The 16019-nt window shown below is 43.0% G+C and overlaps 1 protein-coding gene across 1 annotated transcript in view; it reads right to left on the bottom strand.

Moving 5' to 3' along the window:
• The window catches only part of CYTH3 (cytohesin 3), a 97170-nt gene that overhangs the window by 34172 nt on the left and 46979 nt on the right, over positions 1–16019 (bottom strand). The gene's annotated exons all lie outside the window — the stretch shown is intronic.

Below are 16019 nucleotides of genomic sequence, written 5' to 3'. Positions count from 1 at the left end.
TGTTTCTAAGTTTCGGCTACTGTGAACAGTGCTGTTATAAACGTGAGTGTACAATTTTTGAAGTTTAAATTCACAAACACAGATTTGGTCCACAATCAAATATCATACTATATGTCACCCCTCTTAGTACATCATGATACATGTTAATATGTTAAAGATTCCATGGAATCTGTAATCAAAAAAAGAAGCACCAACAACACTAATTGTATTAAACTGAGAGGGTTCTTAACTGACGTGACCATGGACTCATCTTTTAAAAAACAGAACATCTCTATGCTGTGTAGCCTGCTGAACATAATTAAGGACAAACAGGCCTAGGTTTGTTTTTTTAAATTAATTTTTATTGGAGTATAGTTGCTTTACAATGTTGCGTTAGTTTCTGCTGTACAGCGAAGTGAATCAGTTATACACAGACATATATCCACTCTTTTCTAGATTCCCTTCCCATTTAGGTCACCACAGAGCACTGAGTAGAGTTCCCTGTGCTATACAGTAAGTTCTCATTAGTTATCTATTTTATACACAGTAGTGTATATATGTCAATCCCAATCTCCAAATTCATCCCACCCACCTTGGTAACCATAATTTTGTTTTCTACATCTGTGACTCTATTTCTGCTTTGCAAAAAAAGTTCATCTGTACCATTTTTCTAGATACGAGAGGCTTATTTATTTATTTTTGGGTGTGCTGGGTCTTCGTTGCTGCACGCGGGCTTTCTCTAGCTGTGGCAAGCGGGGGCTACTCTTTGCTGCGGTGCGTGGGCTTCTCAATGCAGTGGCTTCTCTTGTTGCAGAGCACAGGCTCTAGGTGCGCGGGCTTCTGTAGTTGTGGTGCACAGGCTCAGCAGCTGTGGCTCGCGGGCTCTAGAGTGCAGGCTCAGTAGTTGTGGCGCACAGGCTTAGTTGCTCCGCGGCATGTGGGATCTTCCCAGACCAGGACTCGAACCCGTGTCCCCTGCGTTGGGAGGTGGATTCTTTTTTTTTGCAGTACGCGGGCCTCTCACCGCTGTGGCCTCTCCCGCCGCGGAGCACAGGCTCTGGACACGCAGGCCCAGCGGCCATGGCTCACGGGCCCAGCCGCCCCGCGGCACGCGGGATCCTCCCGGACCGGGGCACGAACCCGGGTCCCCTGCATCGGCAGGCGGACTCCCAACCACTGCGCCATCAGGGAAGCCCCCTGGGAGGTGGATTCTTAACCACTGTGCCACCAGGGAAGTCCCAAGGCTTATTTAAAATATAAGAACACATAACAACTGAAGGCAGAAGGGTAGGGAGTGATATACCAAAGGAAAACTGGTCCCATGACACGAACACAGGCAAAACAGACTAAAGATAAAGTCACTAGATACTGACATCGTTCCATTAATCACAAAATTAACAAGTCTGAACATATATGCATCTAACACAATAGCTTCAAAACATATAAAGCAAAAACTGACAGGGTAGGGCTTCCCTGGTGGCACAGTGGTTGAGAGTCCGCCTGCCGATGCAGGGGACACGGGTTCGTGCCCCGGTCCGGGACGATCCCACGTGCCGCGGAGCGGCTGGGCCCGTGAGCCATGGCCGCTGAGCCTGCGCGTCCGGAGCCTGTGCTCCGCAACGGGAGAGGCCACAACAGTGAGAGGCCCGCGTACTGCCAAAAAAAAAAAAAACATTGACAGGGTACACGTAAAAATGGACTCTTCCTAAAGGCAAAAAAAAGAGAAAAAGCTATAGATTTGACTAATACAATTAACAAGCTGAACTAGTAGACATAATATGCTTCATCAATTTTAAGAGGTGCGTCTTTACGTCTCTGAAATCTAATGTGACATACAGAGGTCAATGCCTTCACATCTGCGAATACGTTTACGACTGCCAGGGGCACTACTGAAGTGCTACTCCTTGATGGTTCTGCTAAAAACACAATTTAAGAACCATTTCATAACGAAATAAGAGGCTGACTATTGCTTCAAACCTTGCATTGGTACCCTCTAGTAAGATCAATAAAGCCTCAGCGTGAAAACCTGCAGAGTTCGAACCCCGCCCCTCCCGGACAATACAGGAGGGCCCTTTAGAAGTGCTGTGCGCCTGTGCCTTGAGCAGGAGAGGACAGCACTGCTGTTTGTACTGCTTCTGTCAAAACGCAAACGCCTGCTCTGTGCAGAGAACGAGGCTCTGGTCCTAGGCTTTAAGGGGTACCTTAACCAACTTATGTTGCTCATATCTTACCTTCTATATGTATGGACACTTAGTAAACGTTGTTTAGAAATCAATGCTTAAAGACGTTTAAAGAACTCTTCCCGTCAGTATAAGTAAAAGAATTCTAAGTGAGAAGAAATCATTAAGTCTGGTTTAATTGACAGCTTTTTTTCCCCTTAATGGAACATAAAATAATGACGCACCTTACAACTGGTGGAGACACAGATTCAATCAGATCACTGACCCCCCCCCAGCAGCTGTGCAATATGCATTCTTTTCGGGGACATGGGGAACATTTATGCAAACCGACTGTATACTGTCCATCAACAAAGTCTTACTAACTCTTACGGGACCAGTGTGGTGGATACAATGAATTGGCTTTGCTCCACCGAAAGCTCAAAATTACATCACCGGACTCTCTTAGGTTTAGACTTGTGAACATGAATTAGGCTCTACCCATGGATGCACCACCCAGGATTCCACAGAGGGAAGTGAAGCAGGGGTCCTCGCCCTGCCTTTTCTTAGAGAATGCTTCTTGGCTGGCCAGCGAGGATGCGGAAGCAGAGGATTTCCTTCAACAGCCTTCTTGCGCTCATTCTCCAGGCTCCTAGGAGTCGAGGCGGTGCTGCAGCAGAGCGCCTTCTGGATCCAGGCTTGTGGACCCCTTCCTTGCTGGAGATACACGTGGATCTCAGTGATTCCAGGGGTCGCCTATGAGGAGCTCCATCAGTGACTCAATTCTGGAGACCAGGCCAGAGCCCAGTCCCCTAGTCATTCCAGGGCTGTGTCCAGCACCCCAATTCCCTATTACTTTATCCCTTCCTGCCCCAGACACAGCCAGTTTCGTGTGTCTCCCGTGGAACTCTTATGGAAACAATGCTATCATGAAGACCACGTTCTCCGAGTACAGAATAGTTACGTTAGAAATCAATAACAAAACAGTGATGAGAAAAACCCATTTGTTTGGAAATCAAGGAACACAATTCTAAATTACTCCTTGGTCAAAGAAGATATAATGTAAATGTGAAAGAAAATTCTGAGAAGACGATGATGACAAACTGCGTATCAATACTTGTCTGCTCCAGCTAAAACAATCCTCGGAAACTCACAGCCTAAAATGCTTATTTTAGGAAAGAATTAAGCTGAAAATAAGCTAAGCATTCACCTTAAAAAATAATAGTTTAAAACCCAAAGGAGAAAATAACAGAAAAGAAATTCATTTTAAAAATGCAACCAAGTGCAGCCCCTCTGGCAAAAGTCTGGCAGTCCCTCAAAAGGTTTAACACTAAGTCAGCATGTGATCCAGTGAGTGCCCTCCCCCCAGGTGTTTACCCAAGCAAACTGAATACATATGTCCACACAAAAACTGGTGCACGGGTGTTCACAGCAGCGTCAGTCACGACAGTCAAGAAGCAGAAACAACCAAATGTCCACCGAGTGACGAACGATTAAACGAAGTGGGATAGGTCCACTCGATGGAATATTACTCAACCATAAAAAGGAATGAAGCACTGATATGTGGACATGCTATGCTCATCCAGCCACAGAAGACCACATACTGTATGGTTCCATTTATAGGAAATGCTCAGAACAGGCCAAGAACAGACACAACAAATCTGTGGTAACAGAAACCAGAAGAGGGGTTAAGCTGGGGTGGGGGGAAAGGTGCTGCGTGACAAGTCAGACAAGAGGGCCTTCTGGGGGACGGCAAATGTTCTGTATTTTGATCTGGGTGGTAGTTACACAAGCATGTGTGCTTATCCAAGTAAAACAGCCCGAGTTCTGTGTGCACTTAATGTCGGGGCATCGTATTTACCGCCCCTGCAAGTCTACTTCGGGGTAAGTGATCCCTTATAACCCTCCAGAGAGAAGGAAGAACTTCCTTGAAAAGACACTAAAAGAGCATTCTAAGAGCCTGCCACACACTAAGAGAAACCGACGCTCGCCCACCTAGGAGGACTTCAGGACAGACTGGTCTGAGGTACAAAAAGATGAGTCAGACGGCCTCACTGCCACCTCTGCCTCACATTCCGTAGCTCTAAAACTCAAAACACCAAGTAAAGGGCAAGAAGCCACTGCGGGACAGTGATAAGGGACACGGGGGGAGGGGAATTTTTTTTTTCTTTTTAGAGCAGACCTCATCTTTATTGCACTTTACTCCATTGTGCTTCACAGATATTGCCTTTTTTTAAAAAAAAAACAAAAACAAATTAAAGGTTTGTGGCAACCCTGAATTGTCAGATGTTATTTTTTAGCAATGAAGTACTTTTCCATTGAGGTATGCACATTGGTTTTTTTTGTTTTTTTATAAATTTATTTATTTTATTTTTGGCTGTGTTGGGTCTTCGTTGCTGCACACAGGCCTTCTCTAGTTGCAGCGAGAGGGGGCTACTCTTCGTTGCGGAGCATATGCTTCTCATTGCAGTGGCTTCTCTTGTTGCGGAGCATGGGCTCTAGGCGCGCAGACTTCAGTAGTTGTGGCACGCGGGCTCAGGAGCTGTGGCTCGCGGGCTTTGCTGCTCCGTGGCATGTGGGATCTTCCAAGAACAGGGCTCGAACCCATGTCCCCTGCAATAGCAGGTGGATTCTTAACCAATGCGCCACCAGGGAAGCCTGTACATTGTTTTTTTAGACGTAATAACGCTACTGCACACTTAACAGACTGCAGTACAGTGTAAACGTAACTTATATGCACTGGGAAACCAATACACACAATGTGACTCGCTTTACTGCAGTGGTCCGAAGCTGAATCTGTGACGTCTCCAAGGTTTGCCTGTACAGAATAACTTATTTCAGAAAATTGAAAATCCATCAATTATTAAGAACGCCATTATTTTGTGTCCTGTTAAGAAAAAGCACTAAGACTACCAAATTTAATTTTATGATGCCAAACTGTAAGATGCATTCCAGTTTTAGAGGTTAAAGTGTGCATCTTAGAATCAAGGACAGAAGAGCTACGAAGCATGCTTACTTTATAACGGAATAACATCTCTTAATTCAAAATTGTTTTTAGAGTAGATAAAAATCATTGCTAACTGCTCTAGAAGATTAAACCTTTGTAATGACTGCTGTTACTCCAAAGTCTCCCTCACCCTCCGGTGATCGCATCTATCCCTGGGTAGGAGTTAAGAATCATCGCTCAACAGAGAGATGATAAAGTCAGCAATAAACTAAGAATGAAAGCAGTCACTGCCAGTTTTTTAAATAACCGCTTTGTCTTTACACTCACATGGGGCAGCACCCCCTCCCCAAGTGAGTCTGCACTCATATATAAACATCCTCTTGATGACCAACTTGCCAACCCACAACTGTCGCTTTTCCTGGTGGGTGATGCAGCCAACCACCACTAAGCAACAGGAGGACTTCCGCGGTGGCGTGTGTCTTACTGAAAGCAGTGGTGAAGGGCGATTATCCCCTGGATCCATCCAGCAAAAGCACACGGGAGAGCCAAGAACTCAACCAGCTCTCCGGGCTCCTCATCAACAGTGTTGACAATGATCTGAATCAATGACTCCAGCTCATTATCTACACCTGTTCCTACACAACACAGTCCACAGGACTTCTCCGTCAGCATCACTTGAAGGCACTTGTCTAAAATAGGGTTCCAAGGCCATAGCCCATGCCTATCAAATCAGAACCTCTGGGTAGGAGGCCAAGGACTCTGAACTTTAACAAGCTTCCCAAATGATTTTGTTGAACATTGCTAAAATGTAGCTATGCACAGCTAAGTCCTTCACACGAATCATGAACGCAATACATTAGAGAGGCAACATGACACAGTGGTTAGAAGCCTAAGTCCTGCAGTCAGACTGCTTGTCTCAAAGCTTGTCTCTGCCACTTACTAGCTGTGTGACCTTAAGCAACTTACCTAACCTCTCTGTGCCTCAGTTTCCTCGCCTGTAATAGGATATTATCTATGTCTGCATTACTACAAAAAGCTAATCAAAATTTAATGCTCTTCTTGAATGTTGCTTGAAATTTAAAGATAAATATTACGCCTTAAATCAAAGCAAGAAGCATTTAAAGATCTTGAAAGAGACATGTTTTTACCTCAATCATGAACAACTAATAATGAACAATGAGACTTTCTATTTCTTCCGTGGATAACTGAAAAAGCAAAACAACTTTTGACATCAAGCCTGTCTAACTGATTTTTTTTCCCAGGCAGAAGTTGTGATGGGGGTGGAGGACAGAGTGGGAACAGCTTCACAAATACACAGGCATAAAAATCGTGTGAAGACAGATCGGCAGTTCCTGATAAAGCTAAACACCGCCTTGCAATATACGATCCAGCAATCACACTCCCAGGAATTCACCCAACTGAGTTGAAAACCTCTGTCCACATGAAAACTTGCACACGAATGCTTACAGCACCTTTATTCATAATTGCTCCAGGGAGTAGCCTGGCGCTCCAGTGGTTAGGGCTCTGCACTTTCAGTGCTTGGGGGGAAGGTTTGATCCCTGGCTGTGGAACTAGGATCCCACAAGCCGCGAGGCATGGCCCAAAACAAAACAAAACAAAACAAATGCCCCAAACTGGAAGCAACTAAGATGTCCTTCAGCAGGTGAACATAAATTGTGGCACAACAGACAATGGAATATTACTCAGCGTTAAAAAGAAATGAGGATCAAGCCGTGAAAAGATACGGAGGAACCTGAAATGCACATTAATAAGTGACAGAAGCCAGTCTGAAAAGGCCACACACTGTGTAATTCCAGCCGCACGTAACTTCTGAAACTATGGAGATAGTCAAAGGATTAGTGGTTGCCAGGGGTTCAGGGGAACGAGGGGAGGGATGAATGGGTGAACACAGGGGGTTTTTAGGGCAGCGAATCTATTCTGTATGATACCCTAACAGTGGATACATGTCCTCATGCATTTGTCAAAACTCATAGAACTATACAGCACAAAGAGTGGACCCTACTGTAAACCATGGACTTTAGGTAACAGCAATTTATCAACCCTGGTTCATCAACTGTAACAAACATACCACACCAAAGTAAGATGTTAGGAACAGGGAAACCAGATGTGGAGGGGACCATATGGGAACTCTGTACTGTCTGCTCAGTTTTTTTTTTTAATGTAAATCTAAAACTCTAAAAAATAAATCTATTAATAATGTTTCTAAAAAGAGACAATGACATCCAAGGCTTCTAAATAATTTTCTTAAACAATTTTGTGAAAGTCAACTCTGGCAACTTAATCAGCCCTGACTTCCAACAAGTTCTTCTTGAAGATCAGAGAGAAGATGAAAGAGGCTCTTATCAGATTTCAAATGAGATTTTCAACTACGATGTCAGAAAAACGTCACCTAAAATTTAAGATCAGATGTGATTCTTTTCATTTAAATTACTGTCAAAAACTTTGCCTTTGAAAGCTTAAGTTGGGGAGATAAGAACATTCTTATAACCAGTTTGCTGAAGCCACAGGTGAGTTCTGGCTAAAAATGCGTAATATCTGCATCAGTAAGCACGTCCCAAAAAGAAATCCTCAATGCATATGTCCATCTTCTTTCCAATTCATTTCACTAGTTCTGATGAATAACTGACATCACCTTGAGTAGCGGCCCCCCGGCTTAAAAGGAAAGCAGCATTTCTCCTTCCAAGGTATATCTTTAACTATGTATCTTTCAAAAAGAAATGGATGGGCATCAGTGCTTTCCTTGCTAGACTGCCTTGCTTGGTAGATTCATCACACTTAAATATGTTTGAACAGCCTCCCCCGCAAAAAAAAAGTGCAGGACAATGATTTAATCTTATAGATCTTGAAGTCAGACTATCTCCAGCCAAGTCTTCAGTCTGATGATCGATTACAAAATGGCCAAAGAGCCTAGAATTTCTTCTCAACTTCCTTTCCAGCTGTAGTTTTGGAAGTGCGCACTAAACGAAGCCCATGCCTGCTCAAAACACAGAGAGCTCCCCACGGCCCTCCGCACAGAACGCAGCCTCCTCACCGGGGCCCGGGATGCAGCGCCCTCCTCCCCAGTGGACGCCGCCCGGTACAGCTCCTCTGCTGGCTCCTTGTCTCGCTTTTGGACCTCAGCACAAACGCGGCCTTCCCCGTGGCCTGAAGGACCCCGGGCTCCCTGCACGACACTTTCTGTAAGACTCCACTGTCTCAGTTTTCCTAGGCACCCAGCAGCATCGGGGTGTAGGAAGCAGTCGGCACAGTGACTGGACGCAGGTGCTCTGCAGCCACACGGCCGGGCGCAGCTCCTGCATTTTACCTTGTGATTCTGGACTCCTCCGCTTCACTCTTCTAAAAATTTTTAATTGTGGCTTAAAAAGAAACATAAAATTGGGCTTCCCTGGTGGCGCAGTGGTTGAGAGTCCGCCTGCCGATGCAGGGGACACGGGTTCGTGCCCCGGTCCGGGAAGATCCCACATGCCGCGGAGGGGCTGGGCCCGTGAGCCATGGCCGCTGAGCCTGCGCGTCCGGAGCCTGTGCTCCGCAACGGGAGAGGCCACAACAGTGAGAGGCCCGCGAACCGAAAAAAAACCAAAAACAAAAACATAAAATTTACCATCTTCACCATTTTAAAATGTACAGTTCAGGGGTATTAAGTATATTCACATTCCAGAACTTTTTCCTCTTGTAAAACCAGAACTCTGTACCCGATGAACCCTAACTCCCTAATTCCCCTCTTCCAGCCCGGGGTAAGCACCACTCAAAGTTTCTGTTTCTATGAATTTGACTACTTTAGATACTGCTTACAACAAGAATCATACAATGTTTGTCCCTTTTTGTGACTGGTTCATTTCACTTGTCCTCAAGGTCCGTCCATGTTGTAGCATGTGACAGTTTTACGTACGAATATACTATATTTTCTTTATCCAGTCTTCTGTCGATGGACATTTGGGTTGCTTCTACCCCTTGACTATCGTGAATAATACTGCAATGAACATGAGTCTACAAACATGTGTTTGAGTCTTGTTTTCTACTCTTTTGGATATACACCCAGAAATGGAACTGCTGGATCATATAATTTTTTTTTTTTTTTAAGAACCTCCATACTGTTTTCCACAGCAGCTGTACCACTTTACACTCCCACTAACGGTGCACAGGGGTTGCAATTTCTCTGCACGCTTTTCTCCTCTTTAATAGGGACAATATTAAGCACTTCAGCAGACTGTCGTACATACAAGTACTGTGTGTTAATAGTATCATCTCACTGATTGTTAGTTTGTCTCCTCCTATACGAATGTCAACTCCCAGGGATAGGTTTCTTGCCTATCTTGTTCACCACTGAATTCCCAGCACCAAGAGCTATGACTAGCACACAGTAGGTGCTCAAGAATATTTGAATTATCTTAGTATTCAGAACACAGGTTTTTCACAAAAGTTACTCCAGGGATGAGAGTTGTTTGCTTATTTGTTAATTCTTTGCAATTAAACAAAGTAGTCTGTACACTTTCATGGTCTTGGTGGATTCCTGAAAATATGTTCCAGCATCATCCACTGTCATGCGGTGCAGAAAAGCTTGGGGAGGAGGGGGGGGGGAAGCCTCCCAGAGCATTTGAATAAGATTTCCATGATTTTGTGTCAAGTACTGCTCACACCAAGGGCTTTAATGACACTACTGCCAGCATTCTACACAATGAGGCAGTCTGAACCCACTCTTTTCATTATAGTCTCAATCCTGGTACAATGTCCCTACCTTTTTCTGCCATTGTCTTTAATTACTCAATCAAAAAAAAAAAAACCTCCTTGGCCCTCAAGCCGGGGGCCTGGAAGCCCACAGTCTACAATGTACTGCTCCTAAGTGTGACTTGTTCTCTTCTTGGGACCCCGAGTACACAGTCTTGTCCCCTCTTCCCAGATTCCTTAGTTAATTCAGGATCACGGCCAGCAGAAGATAAACACTGTTCCTTAGAAGCCAGCAAAGCAAGAGCTTATCAGGATGGCCCAGCACTGAGGAGAGGTAAATCTGAGCTGCACAGACACGAATTTGGAGGGAGCTCTTCTTGGCAGAAGGGACAGAGGGCAGACTCCCCTCACCTTGTGGCAGTAACTAGAACTTCTAGAAGACAGGTGTTTTGATTCCAGGTTTCTGGAGGGCCCATCTTGGACCATATATATAAGAAAAAAAACCTGCCAAAGGAGTGAAGTGTTGTGATACCCACAACTCTAAAATGCCTATAAAATAAGATGGACTGATGGATGAGAGATGGATAAATGGATACACCTGGGGTAAAGCACCCAGCAAGAGGTTAATGGCAGACTCTAGGAGGTGGGCTTCTGCACAGTCACTGTATAATTAATTCTTTAACTTTCTCTATATTTGAAATTTTTCATAATAAAATGCTGAATTTTTTTGAAAATCTGAAACATTAAAAAAAATACTTTAGAAGCCTCATTAGAGAACTCTACAGATGTCTAAACCATTTTAAATTCTCTTTAATTTCCTGTATAAGGAATGCTTTACAAAAAAGAAGAACTCTTATTTTCTCCTCAAATATTACTAAGTATTCCCAAATAACCTACACGATATCTGGCTCTTCAAAACCACACAAACTGGTGTAATCTCAAAAACAAGCATGTATTTTCAGCCCTGGAATTCCCTTGGCAGCTAGCACCTAACAGGGCCACAGCCCTCCATGGCCTGGGTGTGACCTTAGAAGCTATAAAAACTGAGCACGCCTGACAAAAATCATAAGAAAAAAGTAGAAGATTAACAAATATGGAGCAAGGATAACTTGCTGGTTTAAGAAACAAGCAGAACCCGTAAGATCTATTATTTCCGTCTTTTCTGTAGGATGCGTGAGGTTTGTAAGATTTCCTACAGTAACATAAAATTACCACTCATAAAACAAAATGATTTAAGGGCCAATGCTGACAGTCTCCCTGTGAAAGGCTGTGCGAGTCTCTTCACCATCCCAGGCGAGGGGCTGCCAGGTCACACTGTTAGTACAGAGACGATACTACGTTCTTAGCCTGATTTTAATCAGCTTTGGACAAAAGAGTAAGGTTCTCGTGGTAAATAAAAATGGACAAGAGTTTAAACAAAACCCACCCTACACAAAACTACAGAGTTATTTTGTGCGTGAACAGGATGGGATGGGACACCCCTTATCCCTTTGAGGGGAATTATGCCTATTACTTTTGAGTATTTTGAAAGCTTAATGACAGGATTTTAGACATCACTTCCCAACAGGGGGCACTGGAGTCAAAAAAGTCCCAGAGAGACGTGCGTGACCAGCAAGTTGTTCTCAATTGTTGCCTGAACCCCAATGGGCCAAGAGGAGAAGCTGCTCCACAGGTGACAGGGGCACTGGATAGTCAGAAAGGACACAGAGAATTCCCCTGAAACAAATGAGGACAAGGCAGGCGGGCTGCAAAAGTGCTTTTTTTTGTAATGACTGAAAACTTCCCCCATCTGTGAAAAAACAAACCTATAAAATTCAAGAAGCTGAGCACACTCTAAAGGATAAACCCAGAGAGACCTGTGCCAAAACACATCATATGCTTTCGTTTTTCTGTTATCTTTTTTTTTTTAATTTTTATTTGCGTATAGTTGCCATCATACGCTTTTGAAAGAGAAAAAAGGTTTTTTATCAGCCAGAGAAGATGACACCTTACCTACGGGAGAGAAACAATTCAAATGACTGGATTCCTCATAGAAACCACAGTAGCCAGAGGAAGAAACCCAACATTTTTCAAATGAAGGGGAAAAAAATTTTTTAAACTATTATATCAACCCTGAATTCTATATCTGGTGAAATTATCCTTCAAGAACAAAAGAAAAATTAAGACATTCTAAGATGAAGTAAAACTAAGAATTTGTTACCAGCAAACCTACCCTAAAAGAATGGCTAAAGGAAGTTCTTTAAAAACAAATAATAGGGCTTCCCTGGTGGCGCAGTGGTTGAGAGTCCGCCTGCCGATGCAGGGGACGCGGGTTCGTGCCCCAGTCCGGGAAGATCCCACGTGCCGCGGGGCAGCTGGGCCTGTGAGCCATGGCCGCTGAACCTGCGCGTCCGGAGCCTGTGCTCCGCAACGGGAGAGGTCCGCGTACCGCAAAAAAAAAAAAAAAAAAAAGATAAACAGGGAGTTCCCTGGCAGTCCAGGGGTTAGGACTTGGTGCTTTCACTGTGAGGGCGCGGGTTCAATCCCTGGTCGGGAAACTAAGATCCCACAAGCTGAAAGGCGCAGCTGGGGAAAAAAAAAAAAAAAAAGATAAACAAAGGAATCTTGGAATACAGGCAGACCTCGGAGATATAGTGCAGGTTCAGTTCCAGACCACTGCAATAAAGCCAGTATCACAATAAAGCAAGTCACGTGAATTGTTTTCTCAGTTCATATAAAAGTTATGTTTTTCGCTACACTGCAATTTATTAAGTGTGCAATAACATTATGTCTTTTAAAAATGTACATACCTTCATTAAAAAACACTTTATTGCTAAAAAACGCTAACCATCATCTGAGCCTTCGGTGAGTCGTAACCGTTTTGCTGGTGGAGGGTCCTCGTCTCCATGTTGGACATTTAACTGAGTTAAAGGTGCAGCCTGGTTTCTTGCTGCTTACAGTAAAATGCAAGAGGAAAGAGGTAAGTTGAAGGAAAAACTGTTACACCAAAAGGAACCAAGACGTGATGATGTGAGAAAATCTCATCTCATCCAGATTGTAAAAGACAATAAAATCAGGACATTCACATTCTCACGCGCTCTAAAGAGAAAGCCAGGGTGTGGCTGGCTGATGCCTTGCAAATGCTCGGGAGAAATTAAAGAACACAATATTCCCTCACAGAAAATTCTCTGACAAGCCTGCCACTCATTAATCCCTCCAACCATCTTGGCAGAAGCCGGGGATAGAAATGGGGTTATACAGGAAAGATCTATGGGGGACCCTGTTGTCTAATGGAGTGAATCCCATGAAACAGATAGAGACCCACAGGTTTCTGAGAACGTTATACCAGCAGAAACACGGCCTGCTTGGTATGAAAAAGACAAGAGAGGATGAAATGAAATAAAGCTGTCAGACGCCCAAAATTCTACAGACAGGAAAACTGGTTGGTAAAACTACTCAGTTGCAAACATGCTAACTAACCTCGAGAAAAAGGAAAGATCACTGTGAGGACCAGAGCCTTGAGCCACAGGGGATTATTCCCAGGCCCTGACACCCAATGACCTTGCTTGGTTGGGTTTTGAAATTGCTGGGGAGCAGTGACTGCTTCTTCCCTTCCCTTCCCTTCTCTCTCTCTCTCTCCCCTCCTTTTTAGAATGCAAATGTCTGTAACTGCTATCCTTTGCCTGTCCCACCACTGGATTTGGGGAACAGATAACTTGTTTTCTAACTTGAGCCACAGATGGAGAAGAATTTTACCTCAGGATGGATCAGACCCAGAGTCTCCCCCACATCTGGTTGAGATATGGGATTTCTGAGCTGATGATCTTTAGATGAGACTTTCTTACTTTGATTTGACAATGTAATAGGTTGAGACTTCAGGAGATTTGGGGACGTGATGAATATATTTTGCGTGTGAGATAGATATGAATCTTTGATAGGCTGAATGATGCCCTCCCCCGCAAAAGAAATCTAGGACCTAATCTAACAAAAATTAAGTTAACACAGACGAATACTATGATAGACCATACCTTGGTGCATGAAATAAACCTCAATAAATTTAAAAGATGTGAAATCATACACAATGTGTTCTCTGACCACAGGGGAGTCAAATTAGAAGTCAGTAACAGAAATATAGCTGGAAAGTCTCCCAATACCAAAAAACTAATAAACACACTTCCAATTAATCTATGGGATAAATGCAAAATCCCAAGGGAAATTCAAAAACGTACATTGAACTGCGTGAAAATGAAAATACAACACATCAAAATTCGTGGGGCATCACTTAAAGCAGTTCTCAGAGGGAAATTTATAGCACTAAAATGTTTAGAAGGGGAAATGTATCAAATCAACAATCTAAGTTCCCATCTCAAAAAACTTTAAAAAAGAAGAGTAAAATAAACCTAAAGCAAGCAGAAAGAAGGAAAAAATAAAGAGCAGAATCAATGAAATTGAAAACAATGATGAACAGTCCAAATATTTGTAGCTTCCACCAGAATTTCAGAAAGACAATAGAGAAATATCAATGAAACAAAAAGTTGGTTCTTTAAAAAGAAAACCAACTATCCTCTAACAAGATAAAAAGAGAAAAGACAAATTACCAATATGAGGAATGAAACAGGGAATATCAGCCCTTGCAGACTATAGTGACATACAGGATAGGATATATATAGGATAGTGATATATATATATATATATATATATATATAGAGAGAGAGAGAGAGAGAGAGAGAGAGAGAGAGAGAGAGAAAGAGAGAGAGGATAAATACTGCAAACAACTAAGATAACACGCACCAATTCCCTAAAGAGCAAAAACTACTACCACTCACCCAAAATGAAATACATAATTTGGAGAACGTATAACAATTAAGGAAACTGAATTTGTAACTTAAAACTCCCCCAAAAAGAAATGGCCAGGTACACATCGTTTCACTGGAGAATTCTACCAAGCGTTTAAAGAAGAATTAACACCAATTCTACATAATCTCTCCCAGAAAAAAGAGGGACCACTTCTCATTTCATTTTATGCAGTTAGTATTATCCTAATACCAAGATGAGACAAAGACAGTACAAAAAGAGTAAATTACTAACCAACATCTCTCATGAATATTGATCTAAAAATTGTTATACAGAGATCTCAAGGAAGAAATAAGTGTCCCTATCTGCAGATTACAAGATAACCTACAAAGAAAATCCTAAAAAACCTCCTAAAACGTTAAAGTGAGTTCAACAAAACTGCAGGATACAAGAACATATAAAAATCATGTTTCTATGTACCAGCAGTGAACACGTAGAACCCGAAGTTTAAAATGTGACACCAGCATTCAAAACAAAACACTTGGGTGTAAACCTAACAAAACATGTACAGGACCTTGTATGCTGAAAGCTACAAAAAACTAATGAAATGAAAAATTTAAATAAATGGAGAGATCTACCGTGTTCATGGATTGGAAGACTCACCACAGTAAAGATGCCATTTCTCCTCAAATTGATAAACCAGTTTAATGTAATTCCTATCAAAATCCCAAAATCCCAGCAAAATTTTTGTAAATGTATGTATATAGCAAAGATTATTCTAAAATTTATATAGCAAATCAAAGGAATATTAGAATAACTAGAACTATTCTGAAAAAGGCTTAAGTTGGAGGAATCACTCAGAATAGAAAACTCCAAAGAGCCCACACTCCATGCAGCCAACTGATTTTTTTAAAATAAATTTATTTATTTTATTCACTTATTTTTTGGGTCTTCATTGCTGCATGCAGGCTTTCTCTAGTTGCAGCAAGCGGGGCTACTCTTTGTTGCAGTGCACGGGCTTCTCGTTGCAGTGGCTTCTCCTGTTGCGGGGCACGGGCTCTAGGTGCATGAGCTTCAGTAGTTGTGGCACACGGGCTCAGTTGTTGTGGCTCGCAGGCTCTAGAGTGCAGGCTCAGTAGTTGTGGCGCACACAGGCTTAGCTGCTCCACAGCATGTGGGATCTTCCTGGACCAGGGATCGAACCCGTGTCCCCTGCATCGGCTGGCGGATTCTTAACCACTATGCCACCAGGGAAGGCTGGGCCAACTGATTTTTGACAAAGGTACAACAGCAATTCAATAGAGGGTAATAGTCTTTTCGATAAACTGTGCTGGAATAACTGGATATTCATAGGCAAAATAAGGAAACGACCTACACTTTACACTTTATATAAAAATTAACTCAAGGGGCTTCCCTGATGGTGCAGTGGTTGAGAATCCGCCTGCCGATGCAGGGGATGCAGGTTCGTGCCCCGGTCC

Source organism: Delphinapterus leucas, chromosome 15 (assembly GCF_059928025.1).
Source record: "Delphinapterus leucas isolate spDelLeu-1000000601 "Yukka" chromosome 15, BTC_Dleu_Yukka2, whole genome shotgun sequence".
NCBI classification, from domain to species: Eukaryota; Metazoa; Chordata; class Mammalia; order Artiodactyla; family Monodontidae; genus Delphinapterus; species Delphinapterus leucas.
Note: the sequence above shows the minus strand (reverse complement) of the source record. Positions and strands in the feature narration are given on the sequence as shown.